The sequence below is a fragment of the Lepidothrix coronata genome, unplaced genomic scaffold, assembly GCF_001604755.1.
Source record: "Lepidothrix coronata isolate B3197 unplaced genomic scaffold, Lepidothrix_coronata-1.0 Scaffold31, whole genome shotgun sequence".
In the NCBI taxonomy this organism is placed as follows: domain Eukaryota; kingdom Metazoa; phylum Chordata; class Aves; order Passeriformes; family Pipridae; genus Lepidothrix; species Lepidothrix coronata.
In genome coordinates, this window is record NW_016690211.1 from 1,855,276 (window position 1) to 1,862,905 (window position 7,630).

General features: G+C 45.5%; 1 long non-coding RNA gene across 1 annotated transcript; it reads right to left on the bottom strand.

The window, feature by feature from the left end:
- Nucleotides 1–1,003: 1,003 nt before the first annotated feature.
- On the bottom strand, nt 1,004–6,711 carry LOC108495493. The gene is made up of 3 exons (XR_001874145.1): nt 6,606–6,711; nt 5,355–5,472; nt 1,004–4,138 (listed from the first exon to the last, which is right to left on the bottom strand). It is a non-coding gene; the product is annotated as an uncharacterized LOC108495493 (long non-coding RNA).
- Nucleotides 6,712–7,630: the final 919 nt, after the last annotated feature.

The window sequence follows — 7,630 nt, forward strand, 5'->3', positions numbered from 1 at the left end:
TGTTAGGTTTCTACTGTTTTGCTACAATGCCCCTCATACTGTAGAAGTTCAGTAGGCTGCTTTAGGTAGGAATTTTTTTTCCCTTATACTTTCCTTACTTTTTCTTCAATCACTTAGACTACTTACTTTTATTAACATCGTCACAACAGCTTTTCAAATGGTGCCTTTGTATCTGCTACAGACTGATAATTATGAAGTGTTTTGCATATTGTAGCATTTTATATGCCTTTACTTCTGTAGTAGCTGACTTCACTAGCAACATTATGTTCCTGAAGCTTTATAGAAATGCTGCTTTAGGGCAAGAGTTTGATCCATACATAAACAAAAGTAAAAATGCCATAAACTATTTTCTAATTCTTCATCATCCACCACATTAAAGCATTATTGTCATTTTAACCACATCTGAGGAATACACAGAGTTTTTTGCAATTCAAAGGCTAATGCAGAGCAAATTGTTGTGTTAACTATAAACAGAACAGTAACTGCTTTCTGCACTAACAGGTTTCTAGAACCCTGTGCAATGCATGCAATACAATCACTCAGTTCTCATTAATTCAGCACAACACCAACATAACATCGTAAATCACAACTACTGAAGTACTTAAAACCAGTATTAAAGTAACTTCCAAAAAGCAGCCTTTTTCAGCTGTATACAGTATCAGATGCTTGGTGATATAATCCATGAAGTTTAATTTAGGTACACTGAAATGCTCCCTATTTTATATGTATTTGTTATATATGACTAAGTATACTTGAATGGTGTACGGGAAAAACAAATGCTATGGAAAAAAATAATTACTATATCCTATTTAATTGTTTCTGTCATTTTCCAGACTCTTCTTATGACAGAGCAACAATATGGAAAGAACTTTTTAATACAGCAGATGCAAGCTGAAGTTACTTAACACTGATGCAAGTATATCAAATTGCAAAGGTAAAGATAAACAAATGTACGCTATGGTTGTGTAATTTGAAAAACATCTACACCCATCTCAGTTTCCAGTGGACTAGCTCAAAAATTTTATTTCTGAAAAAAAAAGTGGCTTTAGCTTTATACAGTCCTGGTGCACTATAACCTGTGTCTTGAATTCTGTATGCTTGAAATTCACTAAACTGAGTTGATATTTCCCCCCTCTTTTTAAGGCAAGGTAAAGTAAAGTACATAGTACAGTCCTAGCAGTTTTTAAACTGCTCCCTGAAAAAACAGCTACTGAAATAATTCACATTACAAAATAAGCAGAGATGGGTAGTCTGAATGCGACAAAACAATGAAAAGCTTCAAACTATGACCTCATTAGATAAGTTTCTATTTAAAGATACGACTTCAAATGCACCCCTGTATATCTGGATCTACAAGAGGACACAAACATAAATGTCCTAATACTTAGTAGTTTTTAGAGGAGCAACTTTTTTTTTAATTACTTGCTAAATTATCTCATTTAATTTTAAAATTAGAACTCAGTTGAACTTTGAAGTTTGCACATTACTTTTTCCTTCTGCTACCTTCCTTGCATCTGTAAAAATTCCAGTGTTTTGAAAATATTTACGTACTAAATAATTGCAGTGGATCACAGGCATCTGTATTGAAGTGCACTCCTCTAAATCAGAAATCTAAGAATGAAATACCTGACTGGTTTCCAAAAGCCTATCTTCAGGTGGCAATGTGAGATTTACACACCTGTAACACTAGTACCCAGAAAAAGTAATTAAAAAGTGATACTAAAGTGATACTTTCACCATTTAATGTAAAAGATATTTTAATTTCCATAATTAAAACCAAAAATCAATCAGCTATCAAGTTATTAGTAAAACAGTACATTTCCCCCAAGAGAGAATTTTCTTAAGAGACATGAAAATGTGCAGGCTGGTAACAACTGGTGCTATACACATCTTAATTAGGAATTCAGGAGAATGGCAGGGTAGTGTTCTTCTACACACACACACACACCCTCCATACTTCTGTGGGGTTGTTCTAGTGCACAACACAGGAGCTTCAACTGAACCTCTCCTACCTGCTGGGCAACACTCCTTTCTTCCTTCTTGACTACCCCAGCTCTATATGTTATTGGTGGTGCCCTATGCATCACTTATGTGCCTCTTTCAGGGGAGGGAATATCCTGCTAACACGCTACCTCTTCTCTAACGAAAAACCAGTTCTCAATAAAGCCCTATGAACTTCACATCACTGAGATGAGCACCCCTACCAATCTGTTGCAGTGGTCCAAATGAGCCAAAACTTGTTCCAAACAGCTCTAAGTCTGTGCTCTCCCTCCCTGCTGCAAACGACGACTGTAAACCAGCCACAGTAGAGTATCAGCTGTGGTCCACACTGAACCATTTCCTTCCAATTAAGACCAAAACAAACCTAACTTTTCATATGACATTTTCAAAGGTAATTAAAACTGTATATGAACTGTGTTTGGACAGCTAAATTGTTCATCTTTCCTAAATACCTTCCAGGCATGAGAAGTCAGCAGCTACATCGCATCTGCACTATCAAACAAAACAAAGAACAGAACTCAGGAAATTAGTTTTATCTATTACTGGGGTATTAAATTCTCTTAGTTTACGTAAGGACAACAGCAGTGCTTGTTCTGCATGGATTTACCGAGAATGAAATAAACAGCCAGGATATACAGTAGCCTTCAGTATTAGTTGACTGGATCATTTACTTTTGTAACCAGTCATATTTAGATGCTAATCCAAATAAACAGGTCAGAAGAAATGCAAACTGCTGTCACTCCTGGTAAGCAAACTGTCTGTAGGGACTTGGGAAAAATATTAGTATTTTCATCTAACTTAAAGATGGTAACTGCAAGTTTTAGAAATCCAGTAGCCCCTTCAAATTTCATGAAGGCAAAGAAAAATATTCCTTGCATGATATGATGCACAAAATTTACTGATGCAGCACTTTTTTTTAAGTGCTGGATCATTTGGAGGCATTTTCCTTTTGTGGTATTAGAAGAGAAATCTCACTTTCATAGATCTCTAATCTCTCTTCAGGAGTAAAGACTCTGAAAACCTCTCCAGTAAAACAGCATCCAAAGCATTTAATTATACTTTACATAATCCTTCAGAATTAGACTACTAATTATGATAGGCAGGTGTGTTTGTGTACACCTATAAACAGATGTAAAAGACTTGTTTGTAAGCATGTAATAGTATCTGCCACAAGACAGGTAAAAACAATTGCCTGGAGCAGGCATGCACAGCATGCATGCAGAAATGCAATGGAAGAATTAATCTTTCACAGATCTGCTAAACACTCCAAAGAGTGCTTGCCCTTGCTCTCCATCTCTCCGGCATCTGTTTTGTTTTTCTGCTGTCTGGACTGCTTCTTCACCTCTCCTATCTCTGTTTGCACAAAGAAAGAATTCAGGAATTGTGACCTTGCAGCTTTGACTTTGCAACATTTTATAGTGTTTGTATAATACAACTCACTTGGGGTCCAAAGGAAAGGCCACAGAAGGATTTAAGCCACAGGTGCTCAGGGCCTCTATGGGTTATTAGAAGTGTCAGCCAGTCTGCCTTGATACCCATACTCTGCTTCTTGAAGTATACTGTGATTTTTACTGGATATATCATATAAATGATACATACTATGATCTGTATCATATTTTAATATATATTTGTATATGTCAGTGATTCATCTTCAGCCTCCTTAAATATGGAACAAATCCCACCTCATTAGGACGTGTGCCCAAATGCACCACCATTTCTGCATTAAGTGACTGCAGCTTCAGTCTTAATACATAAATGCACTGACTGCAACAGCTAAATTCATGACTCCTCTCCTGTCTCAGTGATCAGGTAGAACTGTTTAAGCCCACAATTATCATTACTTGTGCTATACGAAAATCTGAAGCTTCCAAGTAGAGACATCAGTTTTCTTCTAGAAACTTGCAAACATTTCTTCTGCCCACAACTGGTAGGCCAATGAGCCGAGGTGCAGTTGGTCAAATCTAACCCTGGAACAGTGCCTTGAAGCTGAATTTCTGTACTTCAGATAGTCAGCACCTGGACAACTGAAGGTCTGTGACAGATGATGACAGCATTGTGCTTCCTCCTTAGACTCCCTCACACCGTGATGCTGCCACAACACCACAAGCCAGGTCCGGGGTCACTCAAGCTTGAGCCCCTGCAATGTAACACAATCCCCACCACCAACATGTCTGGGTTAGCCAACAGCTCCAAGCACCAGGTAAACCAAACCTCTCCTACGCTCCTTTGCTTTCACTCTTTGTCTCTACCCCAACGTGAGGCTTTCATACGAGCCTCAGCTCTCACCCTACCCTCTATTTGGCCCTTCAGCACCACTGAGTTGCAAATCCGAAGGAAGTAGGTCTGGGCTCATTTCTGAGATCAGTTGCCTTGGGAGCAGCTTCTGAAGCCTCCCCAGGAGAAACAGGGAGAGCAGAGTGCAGCTAACTTCAGGAAGCAAAATGCATCATATTCCCAAGCTGCCCACAAAGGACATGGCACTGCAGGGAAGGACACTTTGCAGCAATCACTCTGCTATGAAGTGGTCTCTTTCCACAACAGAGAGGCTAAGAGTCTCCTGAACTTCAGCTAACATTTTCACTAAGGCTGCCATTAACTCAGCTGGAGTAAAAACAATCTGAGACCAGTCACAGCAAAATGCAAATACAGAAATTTTTACAGGTCAGCTAAAAAATTTAAGAAATAGCAGTAAAGATAATTCTTTCACTCTCTTATTTTCTATTTCAAAAATAGAATTCTAGAAGAGCTTTTCAGTGTGTTCTTGCACAAATCTTTGTATTCCTGCCCATACAACAAGAGCTTAACTCAGTATTGCTACACACACAGTTAGGCAAGTTAGGCTTTGTCTACCTGGCGACACTGTGATTTATTGCTGCAATTGCTCACAAGGAGGTATTTTCAGGGGAAAGGTTTTTAAAAAAAAGCACCAGTCTTACAACCAAAATTCTAGAATTCTCCCAAATGTGCAGAATTGTCTTATACATGTAAGTTTCTCCAAAAGGACAAATCCTAAGGTGTTTCTCCAACTACTACAATCAGCCACTGAATTCACAGTTACTTTTTTAAAAATGAATCTTCAGAGTGACACAGGTTACCAATCACACAAAACATGCATTCCTGTGAGAAAAGAAACTGCAACTACCACTACATTTAGTCAAGGGATGTGCAACACTAATGACACTGCTCACTAACTGATTCACTGTCCCATTCCTGCCTGTACACAGTGGTTAAGGAAAAGTAACCAAACACCCTTTTGTTTTTCTTGGTTTTAGCTGCATGCTGAGGACAACCTCTATACTAAACAAGAAATGCTTCCTCAACAGAAGCTTAAATGAAAAGAAAAACAGTCTTACAGATGAGCTGTGAGAGCCATTTTTTTTCCATAACCACCATTTGAAAGGAAGTACAAGGACACCTTAGCAACAGGAACCCACATGGGAATCAACACAGAATGATGTTTCCACATTAAACCTGTTGATATATGAAATATGACTAGAGAGGTACACAAAACATGTAAAAATGTTTGGATGGGAATTCCACAGGAGATGGATGAACAACTGAAGCATGCAGAAAGATGTCAGAACTATCTTGCTTTACATAGTGTACTTTTTATCCCAGTTCTCTATGACGCAAGGCAATGCAACCACACCATTTGTCCCTGCACAATAAGTTAAGCATATGTACAAGTTTAATCCAAACACTACAAATTAACAGAGGTCTAAAATATGTAAGAGACCAAAGACAAGACAGACACAAATTAATGGTCTTATGTGAAATAAAGACAGTAATATGAGCTCATGACCTGGCCTGCTGGTAGCCACAGCAACTCCAGCAGGTACCATTCTCTGGCCCACCAGTGGCAGATGAACAATGGAAGGAGACAGACACAGGGTAAATGGAGAACTGAGCTTGGGGGAAATGAAGAGACAAGCTGCTGGGTACACATATGAACTCTTAGAGACACCTGCTTTCCTTAGTACAACTTCAGGAATGGACCTTTATACTAAACGTTTCTTAGAGACTAAAAAAAAAAACGGGTTTTCTAAAAACTTTAACAAGGAGAACATATGCAAAGGTGAGATTTGGCTGTCTGGGAGGAGTTCTTAGGAAAATACATAAGGACGAAGCAAAGATGTGGAGCAAGGAAAGGAGGAAATGTGAATGAGTCCTCTCTAAGCCTCAGAGGAGATTTTTTGCAACACTGTGCTTTCCTCAGTATGCACTTCTCTAATCTTTACGTTACACGCTCCCAGGAAAAGCCTGCAGCTTGCTGAGGGCTGCTGGAATCCCTCTGAGGGTAAAACCCAAACACGCTTACTACACAAATCCCTCGACAGGTTGCGAGCGATGAATGAAGGGCGGTCCAGCGGCGCGGCTCGCACCGCTCTGTCCATCGGGATCGGCGGCCGGGAAGGCAGCAGGGGCAGAGGTACAGTGAGGGAATAGCGAACCGCCCCGGGGAAACCCCAGGAACACTCGAACACAGAGGCCCAGTGACCCCCTGGGCCGCGCATCCCCCTGGTGACCCTCCCGCCCCCCGACCCCGCCGCGGCCCCGGTGGCAGCGCCCGCGGAGGCCGGGACTGCATCCCCGCCGCCGCTCACCAGCTGCTTGAGGTCCTCCTCGGAGAGCCCGGCGTAGCGGTACCGCTGCTGCTCGAACTCGTACCGCGTCGTCTTCACCACTACGGCCACCCGCGACGGCCGGAACCCGCCGCCCGCCGCCCCCGGCCCGCCGCGCTCCCGCCGCCGCGGCTCGCATGGCGCGGCTCCCGCCGCCCCCCGCCCCGCCGCCGCGGCGGAGGGACTCAGCCCGCCGAGGGCGAGCAGGCGTCGGCGGGCGCCGCCGAGCAGCGGCAGCCCCGGCGGGGCGGGGGGAGCCGCCGCCGCCGCCGCCCCGTGGCAGAGCAGGGCGGAGCGGCGAGCGGCCGGCCGGCCGGCGAGGCGGAGGCGGGCGCAGGGGAAGCCCCGCGCGGCGAACATCGCCCGGGCTCGCTGCGCCGCTCCCCGGGGCGGGCAGGCGGGGCGGGCGCGGCGCTGCCGGCGGCGGCTGCGGCCGCTCTGCGGCGGCGCCCGGCACACATGGCCTGGTCACGCCCACCGCCCCGCCCACCGCGCGCGCACCCACCGCCCCCGCCAATCGCGGGCGGTGCCGCCGGGCACCCGCCCCGCGAGGGGGCGGGGCCGGGGGCGCGCCCCGGCGCGTGCGCCCTTCCCGGCCAACCGGGGCGCAGCGCGCGGCGGGAGAGCGCCCCGCCCCCGCGCCCCGGGGGAGCGCGGGCTGCGCATGCGCCCCGAGGGCGCGGCCGCTCCCCTGCCCGCCCCCGCCGTGGCGCCGCCCCGCCTGCTGGGGGCCCCTGGCGCGCGGGACGGGGCGAGAGGCACGTAGGCGGCGCGCGGGGCATCCTGAGGGGCCGGCGACAGGACTTCCAGTGTTTCCATTGCCTCCAGTGTCCCCAGTGCCTCCAGTACCCCCGGGGGATGGCGACAGTGCCTCCAGTGCCCCTAGTGCCCGCGAGGCACAGCGACAGCCCCCCCGGTGACATTATTAAAGAGATGTCAAAGAGGAAAACAATTACGTGGTCTTGGACCGCGTGCGCGGAAACCTCACGTTCTCGTGTTGCTGCTCC